Source organism: Hyla sarda, chromosome 13, assembly GCF_029499605.1.
Source record: "Hyla sarda isolate aHylSar1 chromosome 13, aHylSar1.hap1, whole genome shotgun sequence".
NCBI lineage: Eukaryota > Metazoa > Chordata > Amphibia > Anura > Hylidae > Hyla > Hyla sarda.
In genome coordinates, this window is record NC_079201.1 from 33060539 (window position 1) to 33081877 (window position 21339).

The 21339-nt window shown below is 42.9% G+C and overlaps 1 long non-coding RNA gene across 1 annotated transcript; it reads right to left on the reverse strand.

The window, feature by feature from the left end:
• Nucleotides 1-2347: 2347 nt before the first annotated feature.
• LOC130297519 (uncharacterized) lies at nucleotides 2348-14030 on the reverse strand. Its single transcript, XR_008849570.1, has 3 exons — nucleotides 13683-14030; nucleotides 3097-3249; nucleotides 2348-2734 (listed from the first exon to the last, which is right to left on the reverse strand). It is a non-coding gene; the product is annotated as an uncharacterized LOC130297519 (long non-coding RNA).
• Nucleotides 14031-21339: the final 7309 nt, after the last annotated feature.

Consider the following 21339-nt stretch of genomic DNA (forward strand, 5'->3'; position numbering starts at 1 on the left):
TAGTGCGATGATCACACTTAAGTTTTGGGGAAATATCTAATGTTTTCATACCTCGTCCAAGGCATTGAATTATTTCACTCTTTTCAGCAGCAGAGAGATCCTTTTTCTTCCCCATATTGCTTAAAAATGGTGCTCTACTTAATAATGTGGAACACCCAGCTTTAGTAGTTTTTCCTTAAATTTGACTCACCTGGCAATCTAATTATCACAGGTGTCAGAGATTGTTTTCAGTAATCAAAAGAGCCCTGAGACACAATGCCATCCATGAGTTAAACTGAAAAACAAAATATTTAATCTTTGTCACACTTAAATAGAATTTGCATAATAATTTGGAACAGTGTGTAATACCTGGTTAGTCCTGGTTGCTTTGAGAAGCCAGGATCCATGGCTAATGCCAGACATCACCAATGAGAGTGATGTCCAGCATCAAGCCTTTGGACACCGCAATCAAAGTTGATCACGGAGTCTAAAAGTGCCAACATTCAGTTGCGGGTAGCTAAATGGAGCTGATTGATACCAACGTAGCAAAATCACAGGGGCTGATCAGCTGAGAGGATGGGCAGAGGTCCCTTACCTAGCTCCATCCTGTCCAATTGGCGCTCCATCTGTGAAGGCAGACTGTACAAATAAAGCGCCGATAACACTGATAAATGCTGTGCTATGGCACATTCTTGTTCAGTGTTTGTAACTGAAAGAATGTAGGAGGGAAAAAAAATTCTGCTTCCTTAAGAGGTTATAGAGAGCTACAGGTGGTGAACTATACAAGGTGGTGTTAATGTGTATGGCACTTCCAGCCACTAATTAATAGGGTTGTCTGAGGATTTCTTTATTTGTTTATATCAGCAACCCTTCTGTCTACTTGCACCCTTACCTTGTGTGCAGTGTTCCTCCATAATACACATAGCAGCAAAGCCTAATGGCCCACATTTCTTCATCATAACTGTGGTTTACTAGCAAGGGGCATCAGCATATTAATATCTGAATTGTCACAGCCATGTTATGGGTTAAATAACCCCTTAATGACTCCACGCTCGCCCTGATTTACTATTGTAAACACGACCTGTTTTGTCGGGTTGTGCACCAGATTCTGGCACATTGCGCCAGAAATTCTGTCTGCACCAGAATTTAAAAAACCTGACTAACTCTCCATTTTACTGAGAAAAACCCAAAAAAGGGGCATGGTTGTCGGTAAAAGGGGCGTAGTCTCCAAAAAGGGCATGTACCCAAGGTTTTCTTAAAATCCCAACATATTTATTAAGCTTTCCACAGAAAATGTGGTGGATTTGAGTTGAGGAAAACCAGACAGATCAGATTATGTTTAAAACAAGCAAAATGTATGGAAAAGTGCAAAATGTAGGGAAACCTTAGTAAATACTGTGGAAAACTCCACTCCATTCTTAGTAAATCAGGGCCACTGGCTTTTGATGGTGGGCGGTGTGGGTCTTCAGTCTGCAGAAGCATTTTTTGAAGTTGCTGCAGTTGAGGAGAGTTTATGACTTCACAGCTGCGGTAAAAACCAGAGGTATCGCATACAGTTCTGTTGTTTTGGCGTCCTCCATAATACAGCATTATTGGGGGAGCCTCAATCCCATCTGCTTAACTCTTTGATTGCTGCAGTCCTTGACTGCAGCATGAACAAAGAGGATTTACCCCTGGTGTCAGGGCACTGAGTTTCCCAGTGACACAATTTGGTAAATAGGGAAATACCTTGTTGTCAGCCTTGGGACCTAGAAAGTCTGTCTGTTCAGAATGCCTCCTGCTATGGCGCAGTGAGTGTAGCCATAACAGCAACCTCTGTTCAGGTGTATGTAAATGTGTTACATGGGCACTGTCAGAATCCCAAAATATTCTTCATAAAAATTATATATCTTTTTATACAAATTATGTTTTAAAAAAAAGACTACTAGGGGTCCCCATACTATCCAGAACATAGCCCTTTCAGTCTGCAGCATCATCTTTGTTGCAGTTGAAGCACAGGCTGGGACAAAGTCCAGGAAGTGATAATGGGACTACCACTCCTCTGTTCTCATTCCTGTAATTTCTATCAGACTCCTGTCTGAAACAGAGAGTAAGGGGTTACAGAGCAGACTCAGAGAAAGTGAATGCATGGTGAGTGAGGGCGGGTTCAGACACGCCCCTTCCTAAGTAGTGGATGTCAAAATGAGTGAGCAGATGGATTTGTGAGCCAAATACAGTAGCTAGACACATTAATAAATAAATAAGTGATGTAGTGTAAAAATATTTTATAGCGCATACATGTCATACAAAAACCCTACCCATATTGGGTATCCATGTGTAACCTGAATAAACTGTTTAATAGGTTATGTAATGTGAAGTGTGAAAAGTATAAGACTAAATAAAAAAATAAAAAAAACAACAGCCTACTTACGGTGTTCATGCTGGCAATAAATAAATATATAAATGACCATAATTTATCACCATAATCACCAAATCACCATAATTTATATGCACCCCATACAAAAAAATCAATTGATGCCGTATAAAACAAGGCATTGTAGGTCTATAAAAAAAAAAATAACAAGTAAACTTTTGGCTGCTCAAATAGGAATAGACAAACAAATTCAGTGGTTCATTAAGGGGTTAAAGAAAAAAAGTTTTTTATGCCTGCTTGTAAATTGATATTACATTTGACTTCGAAGGACACGTCCCCTTCTTTCTCTTTGGTCCTTGAAGCAATCAATTTTCCTTTCACAACAGATTGGTTAGAGATGACCTTTAATAAGAAAAAATATACTTTAAACTTCTTTCCAGCCTGCATGGAATATAATGACTACTGTCTCATAAGCTGTTTGCATCCATCAATTTGACATCACATCCAGTGTTACTATATGCTGTGATTCTGTGCTGTGTTGTATGAGGAAAAGTAAACAATATGTGTAGAGTAATGGGAATAGAGCGTGCACTCCCTGGCGATGTATTTAACTTCTTGTAATGTTCAGTGGTGCATACACCTGATGGGTTGGTAAGGGTTAATGCAGTGGCCCACAGAGAAATCACGCTGACACCTGCGGGGTGCATACACTAGAGTGAGGCATCATAGTATTCACAACAAAGGAGAAATAAGTGTGCACTCACTGCAAGGAACGTCAGGCAGTACCGGAGTCCGGGTCACAAGCAGCAGGTTACCGAGGACGCATCACGGGAGCGCTCAGAGGCGATGCCGGCCTTTCGCACGATAGAGCGTGCTTCTTCCGGCCTCAACTTCATGTCATCGCGCTGCGTTTTTATCTGTGAAAAGTTGCCATGGGAACGTGTAAACAATACGGGACGGTGAGTGAAAAGGGACAAAAAAGGTGAGGGCGAACTAAATAGTGGAAATGCCGGGGAAATAGATCCTACCAGCTAAACTAGCTCTATATATCAATGGATACATGTCCGGCAATACTAAGATGAAAGAATATAAGGAGTATAAATACCTAAATTATATGTACTAATATAATCTCTCAAGGGTAAATATAATAACAAGATAGAAACTATTTAAAGAAGGGAGAGAGATCTAACCGATCGTTAAGACCTGCTGGGCCCTGTGCATCGCATCGCAGGATCCACCGTGCTCCACATTGTAAGAGCATATTTTTCAAATCCCCACCTGATTTTGGCAGATAGACCTTCTGGCGGGCTCCAAACTTTAATACTTCTGTAACATTATTATGCTGTTTAGCTAGATGTTCTGCTATTCTAGGGGAGCCATGTCCCTTCCTGAGGGAATAGAGGTGTTCCCTAAATCGTGCATTCAATTGTCGTTCGGTTTTCCCGATATAAAATTGGAGACTGGGACAAATAAGGTAATACACCACATATGTGCTTTTGCATGTTAACATCTGTGGTACACAATGGGTTACTCCTCCTAAAGAGACAGTTTTCACACACATATTGTAGTGACAGTAGCGGCAATTGCCGCATTTATAGTTACCTTTTAACTGGGGGTCATTAAGCCAGGTTCCTGGCTTTCTAATGTCAGTTGGAGGAATTTTGTTGGAGAGTGAATTGAGGTGGTCAGAGATAGTCTTGTTCTTTCTATAAGATATGAGGGGGGGGGGGGCATTTTAGATACTTGCTTTAGATCTGGATCATTTCCCAGGATATACCAGTGTTTACGTACTGTATTATTGATAACTTCGTTCATCTGTGAGTTCTTAAAGGATAGAGTGAATCTCTGATTCTTAACAGCTGGGTTTCTCTTCCTATAGGACAGCATCTCATTCCTATCCATTTTATCTACCTTCTTACGTGCGGTATCCAACAAATGTCGGGGGTATCCTCTATCAATCAGTCGCCTTTCCAGGTCTTTTGCTTGGTCCTGATAGGTAGAGGGATTGCTGTTGAGTCTCTTAAGGCGTATAAATTGGCTTAGCGGTAATCCGCGCTTAGTGTGCATGGGGTGGGAGCTTTAATAATGCAGCAAACTATTTTTAGAGATGGTTTTCCTATATCCTTGTGTAATCAGGCCCTCAGGTGTGACGATAATTTTCATATCGAGGAATTCTAGTTGTTCTTTACTAATAACGCTAGTGAACCTCATGTTCATGTCGTTCATGGTATTCAGATGATCCACGAACTCGGCAAATTTTTCCTCTGATCCTTCCCACATAATGAGTATATCATCAACATACCTTCTGAAGGCCTTAATGTTAGAGACGTAAGGATTACTGGTGGAGAAGATGTATTTGTACTCAAACACGGCCAAAAACAAGTTTGCAAACGTGCAGGATATAGGGGTCCCCATAGCGGTCCCGGTTTTTAGTTTAAACCATTGATCACCATATTAAAAGGTGTTTTGTGTTAACACAAATTCTATAGATTCAGCCACGAAATCTATGAATGCTGGTGACTTATCCGTCTGCTGCAGGAAAAAACGGACTGCCTGTACACCCGCATCCGTTGGGATGCGGGTGTACAGGCTTTCAATGTCCACACTCGCTAGCTTCCAACCCTCGGTCCAGGGTATATCCTTGAGGAACAGGAGGACATCAGTCGAGTCCTTAAGGTAGGAGGGGATGGCGGTGAGGAGAGGACAGAGGAGCCAATCCATGAATCTGGATAAGTGCTCTGTCGCGGATCCAATCCCCGCCACAATGGGGCGGCCAGGGGGATTGGTCCGCGATTTGTGCACTTTGGGGAGTAAGTACCACTTCGGGTTCCTGGGGTATAAAGGCAGTAACCGTTCCGAAGTGCGCGTATCTAGGACTCCCTTTTCCACAAAGCTCCTCAGCAAGGTCCTCAAATTATTCAGAATTTTAGCAGTTGGATCTGATTTCAAAGGTTCATAAGTTGTCCTATCTGATAGATGTTTTTGAGCTTTCTTGTCGTATTGTTCTTTTTGCATAACAACTATCCCTCCTCCTTTATCTGCCCTGGTTACTATCATCTGTGTCTGGGTAGCTAGCCATCTCAAAGCTTCCAGCTCCTCTGTATTCAGATTTTTCTCAATTTCAGGATAAATCAAACATTTCATGTCTCTTAGGACTGCTTTAGTGAATAAATCTATAGCAGAACCGGGTGCTAATTTTAATTTTCCACTTTGAAGAAATGACCACTAGGGGTCTCCCTACCAGTCCTGGCAGCAAGCATTTCAGACTCATGCTGGAGTCTTAAACACTACGAGCTGCCAGTCTGCTTTGTTCACAAAGGAGAACACTCAGAGCTGCCAGCCTGCTTTGTTCACAGCCTGTTTGGCTGTGAACAAAGCAGGCTGGCAGCTCTGAGTGTTTAGGACTCCAGCATGAGTCAGAAATACTTGCTGACAGGACTGATCGGGAAAAATACAATGGAAAGAAGCATATTTTTCATTAACATGTTATTGGAAAGTTATTCAACATTCATTAATCTAAAATATATCAAAAGTTTATTTGATGAGAGGTACCCTTTAAGGCTGCTGACCCAAATGACTGCATTTTCATATGCCTACGGAGATATACTGAGTCTCTTACCTAAACAAACGTTTGCAATGTTACAATAGAAGCTCCTAAACTCCCCCATAGACTATGTTATCGCAGGGCCCAGGTGCTGCACTGGAGCTGCGGTCACTAGGTCACATTGCCACACCGTATACCGTTTTAGGTCTAGTCACAAAACCGGATACGGGTCAAAAATGAGACGACTGGAGTCACCGTTTGACTCCGGTCGGCTCATTAAAGTAAACGGATTTCAGCGCTAGTCTGGCTGGGGTACAGGAGTGCCCGGTTTACCCCTCCCCCAGCCGCATCCGGCACCTGTAATGTAAAAATGAAGTGTGAATGCAGCCTTAGAATGTTTTTTTGATATAAAATGAAAACATTGCAGTGCGCTTCACACAAAACCTTAGTGCACGCCGTAGCCTTCTCTCTGAATATTGTTTTTCTCTCCCACAGCACTGCATGTATCCAATAAACATACAAATATATATATATATATATATATATATATATATATATATATATACACACATACATACTACTTATTGCATTTTTCTTTTAGTAGACTGCCATCCCCCAGGACCACCTAAAGGCATTGTGCTTCCTTTGCCATTAGGTAAATGTGTAATTAAAGGCACTTTTGCTATGTTTGTTTGCTGGTGAGCCATGTTAACAGCCCATTGTACATTTCTTATTATGTTGGAAGCATAAACCCTTTAATACCAAATTATTTTGCATCAGCCACTGGTTGCTACTACCTTGACTTGGTTAGGACTCCTGGGTAGAATATATCCTTTTATGATAATGCTCTCTTTTAGTTTGATACCATCAGCCTGCTTGCCTGAGGGATCACAAATTGTTCAGAGCATGAAAGTAGCTTATCCAGCCTTGCCAGCTACCCGGTGTCATAATTGTGTGCTTTATAAAAACATGCAGAGTTAAGAAGAATCAAGCAAACGTGTTCCCATAAGTTGCTTATTAGTAGAAAAAATGTTAAATGATTTAAAGAGCACAGTACAACTGCAGTTATACAGTAGTACCGTAGATTTAAATAGGGTGTGGGCTGGCAACTACTTGTATGGTGAAGGGATAGGATGTTGTCAAGTTACATGTACAGTGAGTAGAGTGTACCACTTGCATGAATAATTATGCCTGGAGTGTGCCTGGCCGGCCATGAAGGGTATCCTAAAGAAAGGGGGCAAAATACCTCAGTTAGGCAATGCATGAATTAATGGTTAAGCATAAGATACGTCATATGAACCCAAGATAACAGACAAAATGCTCCAGTTAACAGCTGGAGGTTGGAACATGTAAATTGAACAGAGTAATAACAGTGCCCTAACTTACATACAAGTGATAACAGTCAAAGAGAAGCCCCTAACCAGAAGCTGACTAAGCTGTTAGGGAGCCGAAGCCAAGATGTGACTCTGGATGAAGGTAACTCAAGTGGTCGAGATAGGAAATGTTGGAGAAGTGCTAGATAGACAAAAGGTACAATCAGTTGGTTTGATTGAGAAGCATCCAAAACACAGAGGTCAGTAGGTATTTAGATAGGTAGTGCCAGGAGAGGGAAATAGATGTTGAAAATTCGCAAAGTGTCCCATGCTACACATCCTATTGCACCATGCTATACCTAAAGTGACAACAACAGAAAGACCTACATAGACAATACATAAAAGGACATAACATACTTAACCTAAGGTTTAGTGTACCAGTAAGGCAGTATCTTCATACTTGCAGGCATAAAGATGATGATTACTGTTGCGCCCTGAGACTCATCACAAAAAAAATAATTAAATAAATAAACAACATGGCCAGCAAGTTACAAAGACCAAAAAGGGCAAATTTTCCACCAACAGGTACACACTGTATGACACACTGTAGGTAACCGTATGCATGTCACACTGTAGGGAACCACATGTATTGTATGTATGTCACACTGTAGGGAACCGTTAACGATAAGGCATGGAATTTTCACTTGAGGTAACGTAAGCACCATATAACATCTCCAGTAACATCAAGGCACAGTATAGGGTGAATTGTTGATAACAAATTAAGACAATCTTGAGCCCAATACCTCAGGGGGAGCAATACCTATGTTTCGCTAAATGCCTATAATGTACAAACTTCATGCACTTGTAATGGACAGACACATTGTACTGATAAAATGTGTGGCTAGTTTGCGTTTGCTGATCAATATACTGGGTGGTTCATTTATATGGATACACCTTGATAAAATGGGAATGGTTGGTGATATTAACTTCCTGTTTGTGGCACATTAGTATATGTGAGGGGGGAAACTTTTCAAGATGGGTGGTTACCATGGCGGCCATTTTGAAGTCAGCCATTTTGAATCCAACTTTTGTTTTTTCATTAGGAAGAGGGTCATGTGACACATCAAACTTATTGGGAATTTCACAAGAAAAACAATGTTGTGCTTGGTTTTAACGTAACTTTATTCTTTCATGAGTTATTTACAAGTTTCTGACCACTTATAAAATGTGTTCAATGTGCTGCCCACTGTGTTGGATTGTCAATGCAACCCTTTTCTCCCACTCTTCACACACTGAAAGCAACACCGCAGGAGAAATGCTAGCACAGGCTTCTAGTATCCATAGTTTCAGGTGGTGCACATCTTGTATCTTCACAGCATAGACAATTGCCTTCAGATCACCCCAAAGATAAATGTCTAAGGGGGTCAGATCGGGAGACCTTGGGGGCCATTCAACTGGCCCACGATGACCAATCCACTTTCCAGGAAACTGTTCATCTAGGAATGCTCGGGCCTGGCATGTTCCCTGTGTTTTTCCAGCAAGATGGTGCACCACCACATTATGGTGTCAGGTCCGAGCATTCCTAGATGAACAGTTTTCACAGCCATGCCCCCTCAATGCAAGTCTATGGGAGGGGGCATGGCGGCCCTCACGCCCCTCCCATAGACTTGCATTGAGTGGGCATGGCCCTGACATCACGAGCCTCCGCCCCGCATCGCCAGTCATCCGGCACGGAGCGAAGTGTGCTCCCAGCACCGGATGCCTGGGGTGCCGCAGCCAACATCGCAGGGATCCCCAGCAGCGGGACCCTGGCAATCAGACATCTTATCTCCTATCCTTTGGATAGGGGATAAGATGTCTAGGGGAAGAGAACGCCGGTGGAAACCCTTATTTTTCAATCAAAACTGGTGCCAGAAAGTTAAGCAGATTTGTAAATTGCTTCTATTAAAAAATCTTAATCCTTCCAGTACTTATTAGCTGCTGAATACTACAGAGAAAATGTTTTTCTTTTTGGAACACAGAGCTCTCTGCTGACATCATGACCACAGTGCTCTCTGCTAACATCTCTCTCAATTTGTAAAAAAAAAGGTACCCCTTTAATAGCACTACTGCCAAGGTAGCCGTGGGCTCTGCCTCTGAATTAACTCTCTTTTTGCCCTTTCTATATTAAATAATCCATCTTAATGTTGTGTTTGAAGGAGAGATTGTTCACAATCCAGTTTGTTGGGAAGATTGCTGATTTTATATCACTACATCTTCAGTTTCTATAGTAAATGAAGATACTGGTTAGCGACTTGTTGCTACACAGTCACTACACTGTACATTTGAAACTCGAAAAATTTTAATATCGTGCAAAAGTCCATTGTATTTCATTAATGCAACTTAAAAGGAAAGGAAGGGATGACCCAGGAGCCTGGACCTGGACCTAATGAAGCACAGTGGACCAACACCAGCAGATGACATGGCTCCCCAAATTATAGTAAGTGGGGGGAAGGGGGGGCCTTTGGGGTTTTCATGAGCTGTAACCATAATCATCACAAATATGACAAATCAGGGCTTGAACTATCTTGCTTTGCATGTAATGAGTCTCTCATATTAGTTTCACCTTTTAAGTTGCATTACTGAAATAAATTAATTTTTTGAGTTTCACCTTTATATTGTATATACTAGTATTTGCTCTTATTAACCAGAGAGAATATATTCTTGACAGTGCCCTGTAATTGGTAATCTAAAATGTTATAAAAAGGCAATTGTTATGGGCAGCGCTCCGGTCACTCATTCTGACCGTGAGTGCCCCCCTCCTCCTGTCACTGGCGGCTCCAGTACTCGCTGTGCAGGACGTGCCCGCATGCGAGTCCTAGGCATCTCCTTACCCCATGCTGTCTCCGGCTCCTCTCTGCATGCGCATCGTCGGCGTATGCATCCCCGTCCCTTAGGGCACGCGCGCCTGCGCTATGCGATTTAAAGGGCCAGTGCGCCCTTAATTATCAGTTGAACCTGTACCTCTGTTATTGCCCAACACTCCTGGCCAGATCTTTGTTTGCCTAGAGCCTTAGAGAAAGCATTACTATGTTTGCTCTGCCGTGTTCAGACCTTCTGTTCTGTTACCTGACCATGCTCCTCTGCCGCCTGCCTATTGACTTCCTGCTACGTTCCTGACCACGCACCTGTGCCACCTGCCCTGACCTTCTGATATCCTGACATTAAGTTGACATATCCCTTCTGTGCCACGTTACATCTCAGCAACCTGAGTCGTACCAGGGGGTAGCGACCTTGGTGCCGCCTGCCGCAGTAATTCCATCCCGCTTTGTGGTGGGCTCTGGTGAAAACCAGTGGCACCTTAATCTCTGCTCCCTGGTACGGCCCACGCCATCATCCACACAGGTACAGCGGATCCACTACTACCGTGAGTGTTACAGCAATTTGGTCCTTGTCCAGCTACCTAAGCCTTCACGTTGCCCTTGATGTTCATTTACCAATCTATACTAGGCACAAGCTGCCCTGCCGCTGCTCATTCCTCTCTCTATCAAGCATAGCACGTGATGTGCTCAATAATACTAAGTTGTTATTTTAATGATTAGTCATTTTCACTTTCTGGCTGACAATTTTCTCTAATAATTGATCACTTAGTGGGTTGTTCAGTGATTTTCTCATGCTCTCTTATATTTACAAGTATAGGACATCTGTGGGTCACCAGAGTAAAAATATCTAGAAACCATGTTAATAATACAAGAAAAACAGAATGGTGTATACATGCACTCAGCATGTCATCAATAAGTATATTTACTCAGAGAACAGAACAAGATTTAAAGGGGATGAATTTTCTGCGTTGAACGGCAAAACTAGCAGCTGGAAAAATGTCGATGAGAATTCCCTGATTCCTATTTTATTTTTATTTTTTTAACATTCTAGTATTCGTTAAGTAAACTATTGAGAAGGAGAACTATATCCCATCTGCCAGCGACCCTTTGTACATAGAAGCCGTCGGTTTTCCTGACCTGACTGCTTTTAGCAAATTTTCATATTGCAATTTTTTTTAAATTCTGGTTTGTGATTTTCCATTTTTCTGAAAATATTTGACATTTGACATATTATAAGCATTTCCTATGAACATTAAAGTGATAATAAGGAAAACCACAATAATCTGTACAAGTTCCTAACTTTAAAAAAAAAAATCACAGATGCATACATTTTAAATGCATTCATTGAGATCTTGCAGAATGTATAGAGTTAACATTTATTTTTATTTAATGTACAGGTGACTGAGGCTTTAATCATATACATATCCTAACCAATCATTAGAGGAGAAATTCACTAGTCCAACATTCCTCTCCTATGGAAATGGGGGAACTCTAACCTGCTAGTATTTCAAGGGGTACTTTTTTTTTACATCAACTGGTGCCAGAAAGTTAAACAGATTTGTAAATTACTTCTATTAAAAAAAATCTTAGCTTAGCTGCTGAATACTACAGGGGAAATTCTTTTCTTTTTGGAACACAGTGCTCTCTGCTGACATCATGGCCACAGTGCTCTCTGCTGACATATCTGTCCATTTTAGGAACTGTCCAGTGTAGCATATGTTTTCTATGGGGATTTTCTCCTTCTCTGGACAGTTCTTAAAATGGACAGAGATGTCAGCAGAGAGCACTGTGGTCATGATGTCAGCAGAGAGCTCTGTGTTCCAAAAAGAAAAGAATTTCCTTTGTAGTATTCAGCAGCTAATAAGTACTGGAAGGATGAAGATTTTTTAATAGAAGTCATTTACAAATCTGGCACCAGTTGATTAAAAAAAAAAAAGTTTTCCACCTGAGTACCCCTTTAAAGCCTGGCCTTTGCCAGTGCCATGTGACCCTCAGTTCAACGCTTGCTGAGAAGACAAGAAGAGTTGGTGCTAGGTTTGCTACTGCTAAACATACCTACACACAGGCCACATGTCTTATTCCTAGGTCTACAATCAAGTCACTGTTCCTGTCCATGATGTAAGGAGAACATTCTACAATATTCCTGTCTCCAAGAGGGAGAACTTTGTCTTTGTCAGAGAGGAGAATGCTGAACAAGGACCTCTATAAAAAAACACTGATCTTTTGTCGGCCTACAGTTGGGTCAGTGCTGCCTGTCTACCACATCAGGACAACTTCCCTGGATGTACATTTCCAAGTGTCCTGTCGCAAAACCACTGCAGAGTGAGAAAGTGAGTAAGCTACATTTTGTATCTTTCACCACATTGAACTGACCCTGTCAAAACTGTCTACAGTCTACAAGACCAATGAGACAAGGAGCTGATGGCTCACATCTGTAAACTGCACGTGCATCTAAACAACACACCTACAGCTGAAAACGCCTTTATGCAAACATGGGCCCTGCCCAGGATATTACGGCCTGACTGGTGGCCCAGGTCCTCTGTTGCTGCAGGCCCCATAGCGGCCACTATGGCTACTACGGCAGTTATTCCCCTCCTGCAGCTACCCTCATGTTTGAGGGTGTGCACAATGATGCACATATGGACTGTGACCATTTAGTGTATATACCCCTAAGGCGGCATAGACAACGCTCACAACATAGACAGTGATAGCAGTAAAGGTGGACCTAGCAGAAGATGTGGGCCTGTTCCAGGGCTTTAGTGCATTTTGGCAAGTAACAGCTGTTTCACATTTGTGCTAACATCTCAAACCTATTTGACACACAGCCATTCCTCAAAGGTCTGGGAGTTGAGTGAAATGTTGACCTTTGACTATGATCTTCTTTAGCTGTAATGTGCACACACTGTATCCTTTCACAGGCCAATTGTGTTGAAAGAAAACGATATCTTGAATTTTGGAGAGTACCGTGGTTTATTCTAGTTCTAGGATTGTAGGTTTTCCCTACCATACTTAGCACCACCAAAGAAATCCAGGGTGCTCACCAGTAATATTATTAAAGGGTACCTTTCATCAAAAAACTTTTGATATAGTATAGATTAATGTATGCAGAATAACTTTCCAATAGCATGTTATTAAAAAATCTCAGACAGCAGCCAGACCACAGACAAACTCACCACTGCTCCCTACCAGGCAGTTTGTCTGTGTCCCGGCTGCAGTCTGAGATTTAGGACTCCTGCATGAGTCTGAAATCTATAAAAAAGGACTGGTAGGGAGACCCCTAGTGGTCGTTTTTTCAAAGTGGAAAATTAAATAGAAGAAGCATATTTTTTAATAACATGCTATGTGAAAGTTATTCTGCATACATTAATCTATAATATATCAAAAGTTTTTTGATGAAAGGTACCCTTTAACATTTATTTACCATTCAGGGCACCCACACACCACCTCCCGTATCAGTACATCCTCGTGAGCCCCATTTGAATGTGACGTGGTTTGAGAGTAGAATTTTGCAGCCATCATGAAGGGCAGTGACACTTCATTGGGATGAGGCCTCATCTACCGTCTAAACCTACCCAATCCTATGCCTCCCATTGTTGGAAATATATACAGTACATGATTCACCTGATACTCACCACTCTCATCCTTTATTCCATTATCTGTAGAAAATCAGCCATCCTTTCAGTGACAGTCTTGCTCGTGATTACTAACATTCCAGACAATCACCTTCTTACTTCTCATTTCACGTAGCACGTCCGTAATAGATCTCAGGCAAATGACTACATATGAATAAGAGAACAGAGGCTTGAGTGACCTGTTTTTCTTCCCTTCACATATTAGTCTTTTGTTTAAATTATTCTTCATAGCAGATGACATTGGAAATACACTAAGAGGACTATATGCCAGTCTGTATTGAATTTTCTGAGATGGAAATTAGTGTTATCCCGGTGGTTATGAAATGCTGAACAGAGTCTCAAGCCTCGTTTGAAGATTTCCATTAGCCCTCTTCCCAAGCTGCTTCTGTAATCATTTCTGCAGCCTTGCATTACCTTGTAACTAGGCTAGATTTTATGTAATGGCAGATACTGTACCAATATATTTTAACCCATTGAGCTCCAGTCTAAATATGTAGGCACATACATTAAGCCTACCCCTGACAGAAAACTCTACACAAGCTTGTTTTATGCTAAGTTTCCACTTTTTCTGGCAGTTTTTGGAGCCCTGCCACTGCAGTTTTTGAGCCAAAGTCAGAAGTGGATCCATAAGAGAGGAGAAGTGTAAGTCTTTTCTTTATATGTCCTATTCCTTTTGAATACACTTCTGGCTTTGGCTCGAAAACTGCAGTGGCAGTATTCCAAAAACTGCCAGAAAAAAAAACAAGTGGAAACTTAGCCTTAGAGGGATGAAAACTGGACAATTGCTTAGAGGCTCTTTTTCTCCAAAGATGAAAACTCTTCTCTGGAATTATTTAGCATTTAGGCCCCTTTCACACTAAAAAAATTCATCCTTAATGATAGTCCGTCATAAAAATCTTGAAAATCGCCTGTAACGGCCATTAGAAAATCCCATTATAGTCAATGAGATTTTTCCAATAGCTGTTTTAACCCGTTATTTTGTGACGGGCAATAGTAACGGAAGAAATAGTTCATGCACAGTTCCCCCACATTAGGTGCAGTATAGTTCTCCATATTAGGTGCAGTATAGTTCCCCCACATTAGGTGCAGTATAGTTCCCCCACATTAGGTGCAGTATAGTTCCCCACATTAGGTGCAGTATAGTTCCCCCACATTAGGTGCAGTACAGTTCCCCCACATTAGGTTGGCAGTATAGTTCTCCACATTAGGTGCAGTACAGTTCCCCCTCATTAGGTGCAGTATAGTTCCCCCACATTAGGTGCAGTACAGTTCCCCCACATTAGGTGCAGTATAGTTCCCCCACATTAGGTGCAGTATAGTTCCCCCACTTTAGGTGCAGTATAGTTCCCCCACATTAGGTGCAGTCTAGCTCCCCCATTAGGTGCAGTATAGCTCCCCACATTAGGTGCAGTATAGCTCCCCACATTAGGTTAAGTATAGTTTCCCCACAGACATACAGCCTTCAGCCATATACAGTGTATGGCTGGAGGCTGTATGTCTGTGTACTGCCCCACTTCAGTGTTCCGACCACCGCTCCTCCGGAGATATGGCCTATAGACCATAGCAGTAGGTCCCGGGACCAGAGGAGCGGTGGTCGGAACACCAAAGATGACATGCTGCCAGCTGGTGCTGGTGACTTACCATGCCGGCTGGCGAGCATCCTCCTTGTCGATGATCTGCTCTTCCATTGCTATGGGCGCATGCACGGGACGTCAGTGACGTCCCTGCGTGCACTACCTCCCGGTCCCCTGCGGGCTGCTCAGTGGTGGCCACGGATCCCCCCACCCTGGGCTTGATTAGGGTGTGCCCAGGCACACTCAGCATACCCTGTGCGCACGCCTATGGTAATTACATGAGGAGGTTTGTTACAGTGTGTCACCCTAGTAGTAAGGTGATTACATGAGGAGTGGGTTTGTTATAGTGTGTCACCCCAGTAGTAAGGAGATTACATGAGGAGGAGGTTCGTTACAGTGTGTCACCCTAGTAGTAAGGTGATTACATGAGGATGGGGTTTGTTATAGTGTGTCACCCAGTAGTAAGGTGATTACATGGGGAGGGGGTTTGTTACAGTGTGTCACCCCAGTAATAAGGAGATTACATGGGGAGGAGGTTTGTTACAGTGTGTCACCCCAGTAGTAAGGAGATTACATGAGGAGGAGGTTTGTTCCAGTGTGTCACCCCAGTAGTAAGGTAATTACATGAGGAGGAGGTTTGTTACAGTGTGTCACCCAGTAGCAAGGTAATTACATTAGGAGGAGGTTTATTACAGTGTGTCACCCCAGTAGTAAGGAGATTACATGAGGAGGAGGTTTGTTCCAGTGTGTCACCCCAGTAGTAAGGTAATTACATGAGGAGGAGGTTTGTTACAGTGTGTCGCCCCAGTAGCAAAGTAATTACATTAGGAGGAGGTTTATTACAGTGTGTCGCCCCAGTAGTAAGGTGATTACATGAGGAGGAGGTTTGTTACAGTGTGTCACCCCAGTAGTAAGGAGATTACATAAGGAGGAGGTTTGTTACAGTGTGTCACCCCAGTAATAAGGAGATTACATGGGGAGGAGGTTTGTTACAGTGTGTCACCCCAGTAGTAAGGAGATTACATGAGGAGGAGGTTTGTTCCAGTGTGTCACCCCAGTAGTAAGGTAATTACATGAGGTTGAGGTTTGCTACAGTGTGTCACCCCCAGTAGTAAGGATATTACATGAGGAGGAGGTTTGCTACAGTGTCACCCCAGTAGTAAGGTAATTACATGAGGAGGAGGTTTGTTACAGTGTGTCACCCAGTAGCAAGGTAATTACATTAGAGGAGGTTTATTACAGTGTGTCACCCCAGTAGTAGGAGATTACATGAGGAGGAGGTTTGTTCCAGTGTGTCACCCCAGTAGTAAGGTAATTACATGAGGAGGAGGTTTGTTACAGTGTGTCACCCAGTAGCAAGGTAATTACATTAGGAGGAGGTTTATTACAGTGTGTCACCCCAGTAGTAGGAGATTACATGAGGAGGAGGTTTGTTCCAGTGTGTCACCCCAGTAGTAAGGTATTTACATGAGGAGGAGGTTTGTTACAGTGTGTCACCCCAGTAGTAAGGTGATTACATAAGGAGGAGGTTTGTTACAGTGTTTCACCCCAGTAGTAAGGAGATTACATGAGGAGGAGGTTTGTTCCAGTCTGTCACCCCAATAGTAACGTAATTACATGAGGTGGAGGTTTGCTACAGTGTGTCACCCCCAGTAGTAAGGATATTACATGAGGAGGAGGTTTGCTACGGTGTGTCACCCCAGTAGTAAGGTAATTACATGAGGAGGTTTGTTACAGTGTGTCACCCAGTAGCAAGGTAATTACATTAGGAGGAGGTTTATTACAGTGTGTCACCCCAGTAGTAAGGAGATTACATGAGGAGGAGGTTTGTTCCAGTGTGTCACCCCAGTAGTAAGGTAATTACATGAGGAGGAGGTTTGTTACAGTGTGTCGCCCCAGTAGCAAAGTAATTACATTAGGAGGAGGTTTATTACAGTGTGTCGCCCCAGTAGTAAGGTGATTACATGAGGAGGAGGTTTGTTACAGTGTGTCAGCCCAGTAGTAAGGAGATTACATGGGGAGGAGGTTTGTTACAGTGTGTCACCCCAGTAATAAGGAGATTACATGGGGAGGAGGTTTGTTACAGTGTGTCACCCCAGTAGTAAGGAGATTACATGAGGAGGAGGTTTGTTCCAGTGTGTCACCCCAGTAGTAAGGTAATTACATGAGGTGGAGGTTTGCTACAGTGTGTCACCCCCAGTAGTAAGGATATTACATGAGGAGGAGGTTTGCTATGGTGTGTCACCCCAGTAGTAAGGTAATTACATGAGGAGGTTTGTTACAGTGTGTCACCCAGTAGCAAGGTAATTACATTAGGAGGAGGTTTATTACAGTGTGTCACCCCAGTAGTAAGGAGATTACATGAGGAGGAGGTTTGTTCCAGTGTGTCACCCCAGTAGTAAGGTAATTACATGAGGAGGAGGTTTGTTACAGTGTGTCACCCCAGTAGTAAGGTGATTACATAAGGAGGAGGTTTGTTACAGTGTTTCACCCCAGTAGTAAGGAGATTACATGAGGAGGAGGTTTGTTCCAGTCTGTCACCCCAGTAGTAACGTAATTACATGAGGTGGAGGTTTGCTACAGTGTGTCACCCCCAGTAGTAAGGATATTACATGAGGAGGAGGTTTGCTACGGTGTGTCACCCCAGTAGTAAGGTAATTACATGAGGAGGTTTGTTACAGTGTGTCACCCAGTAGCAAGGTAATTACATTAGGAGGAGGTTTATTACAGTGTGTCACCCCAGTAGTAAGGAGATTACATGAGGAGGAGGTTTGTTCCAGTGTGTCACCCCAGTAGTAAGGTAATTACATGAGGAGGAGGTTTGTTACAGTGTGTCACCCAGTAGCAAGGTAATTACATTAGGAGGAGGTTTATTACAGTGTGTCACCCCAGTAGTAAGGAGATTACATGAGGAGGAGGTTTGTTCCAGTGTGTCACCCCAGTAGTAAGGTAATTACATGAGGAGGAGGTTTGTTACAGTGTGTCACCCCAGTAGCAAAGTAATTACATTAGGAGGAGGTTTATTACAGTGTGTCGCCCCAGTAGTAAGGTGATTACATGAGGAGGAGATTTGTTACAGTGTGTCACCCCAGTAGTAAGGAGATTACATAAGGAGGAGGTTTGTTACAGTGTGTCACCCCAGTAGTAAGGTGCTTACATAAGGAGGAGGTTTGTTACAGTGTGTCACCGCAGTACTAAGAAGATTACATGAGGAGGTTTGTTACAGTGTGTTTTCATGATTAGAGATGAGCGAATCGAAGCTGACGAACCCAAATTCGTTACGAATTTCATGAAATATTCCATTCATGAATATACGCTTCATTAAATTCCATTTTACAGCTTTCCCGGCTAAAGGAGACCTAAAATGGTGGATCCACATGTGAGTACATGGGGCAGGGGATTATGGGAGGGTGGAAAAGTACTGCAGGAAGGGAGGTAGGCGGCATTCTTGCTGCTGCTCATTTCATCCATGCACTCAGAGGGAGAGAAGACGGGCTGCGTGTGTCTGAATTGCTTATACCACAGCGTACCACTGCAACTGCTAGTCACATCAGCATTGTGGACAGACAGAAGTGCAGAGTGCTTTGGTGATCTCACTGAGAAGGATCTTATGATATATAAACCACCTATTCACGTTATTGATCATGTCATCAGAGAGGGGCAGATAGCTTTTCGTTGCCTCATACATATATATCAACAAGCTGCCTGAACTTTATGAACCATCTCATCACCTTATTTTTCAGCGCAATTCTGTGCTTTTTTTTTGCTCCACAAATCATCTGCTGCTTAGAATTGTGTGTAGACTGTATAAAAACCAGTGCACACCATTCTTAAATGGGCACTGTCATGAAAAATTATTTTTGATATGTTGTAGTACTTAAGTACTACAACATATCTCTAATATACTTTTATTTAAAAAAATGCTTTTAAAACATTTTAAAGCAATTTGAAATTCGGCCACTAGGGGGTGCCCTCCTAGTGGCAGAATGCAGTGCGGAGTGACGTCACTGCAAAATTCCGACTGATTCCGGCAGGGCATCAGTCGAAATTTTGCGCAGGCGCAGTAACAGCCAGGGCTGCGCATCGGCTTCCCGCACTCGCCGACGGCCCTGCTGCAAGGTGCGGGTGGCGCCGGGGGGCTGCTCCTGCAAGGTACGGAGGGCGCGGGGGGTTGGCTGCTCCTGCAAGGTGCGGGGGGGGGGGCGCTGCTGCAAGGTACGGGGGGCACTGCTGCAAGGTACGGGGGGGATGGGGGGCACTGCTGCAAGGTACGGGGGGCCTGGGGGGGGGGGGTTTGAGTGTTACTCACCGAGCGGCAGGAAGAGGCTCCCCCGCACCCGTCCCTCCCGCATCGGCTCCTGGCTCACTCCTTCCCCCATGAAACTCCTGTCCTGGGTGCCTCCAGTTGTTTTACCACTACAACTCCCAGCATGCCCTGACAGCCAATAGATGTCAGGGCATGCTGGGAGTTGTAGTGGTGAAACAGCTGGAGGCACCCTGTTAGGAGAACTAAGGGCGGAAGTGCCGGCCCCAGCAGGCATCAGTGACGTGGTGCCTGCTGGGAAAGTCTGCCTGGTAGTGAGCACACTACCAGGCAGACTAAATGCCATTTTAAAAATAGTAAAAAATAAATAAATAAAGGCAGGGAGGGTGTTAGGGATAGAAGGGCAATAGGCAGGGGCAGAAAAAAAAACATTTAGGGTTTAATCCCTGTTTTCTTTTCTTTTTTGTGGTGCTGCACTGTTGTGTCCTGCTGCTGTTCACAAATAAATTTTTTCAGCGGACTGTAGTGCATTTGTCTGCCCTCATATTTGCATACCACATGACTACATCAAAGCAGTCTACTATTCTGTATATATCTGTAACAAGTCTAGATAAAGGGAAAGTCCTGGCAAAAGTAATCACCGGCTGGTGTTTTACAAAAATACAGATTTTTTTCTGAGTATTGTTGCGCATTTTTCTGCCCTCATCAGTGCATACCCCATACGTACATCCAAGTAGTGTACCATTTTGTACCTGTTAATCTGTCAAGGGCCTACATACTGTGAAAGTCCAAACAATAGTACTCAGCGGCTGGTGTTTTACAAAAATACAGATTTTTTCTGCGTATAGTTGCGCATTTTTCTGCCCTCATCAGTGCATACTGCATACGTACATCCAAGTAATGTACCATTTTGTACCTGTTAATCTGTCAAGGGCCTACATACTGTGAAAGTCCAAACAATAGTACTCACCGGCTGGTGTTTTACAAAAATACAGATTTTTTTTCTGCGTATTGTTACGCATTTTTCTGCCCTCATTAGTGCATACCACATACGTACACCCAAGTAGTGTACCATTTTGTACCTGTTAATCTGTCAAGGGCCTACATACTGTGAAAGTCCAAACAATAGTACTCACCGGCTGCTGTTTTACAAAAATATAGATTTTTTTCTGCATATTGTTGCGCATTTTTCTGGCCTCATCAGTGCATACCGCATACGTACATCCAAGTATTGTACAATTTTGTACCTGTTAATCTGTCAAGGGCCTACATACTGTGAATGTCCAAACAATAGTACTCACCGGCTGGTGTCTTACAAAAATACAGATTTTTTCTGTGTATTGTTGCGCATTTTTCTGCCCTCATCAGTGCATACAACATACGTACATCCAAGTAGTCTACCATTTTGTACCTGTTAATCTGTCAAGGGCCTACATACTGTGAAAGTCCAAACAATAGTACTCACCGGCTGGTGTTTTACAAAAATACAGATTTTTTTGTGCGTACTGTTGCGCATTTTTCTGCCCTCATCAGTGCATACTGCATGCGTACATCCAAGTAGTGTACCATTTTGTACCTGTTAATCTTTCAAGGGTCTACATACTGTGAAAGTCCAAACAATAGTACTCACCAGCTGGTGTTTTACAATAATTTACAAAAATTACAGAGTTTTTAGGCTCATTGTAGCGCATTTTTCTGCCCTCATCAGTGCATACCGCATACATACATCCAAGTCGTGTACCATTTTGTACCTGTTAATCTGTCAAGGGCCTACATACTGTGAAAGTCCAAACAATAGTACTCACAGCTGGTGTTTTAC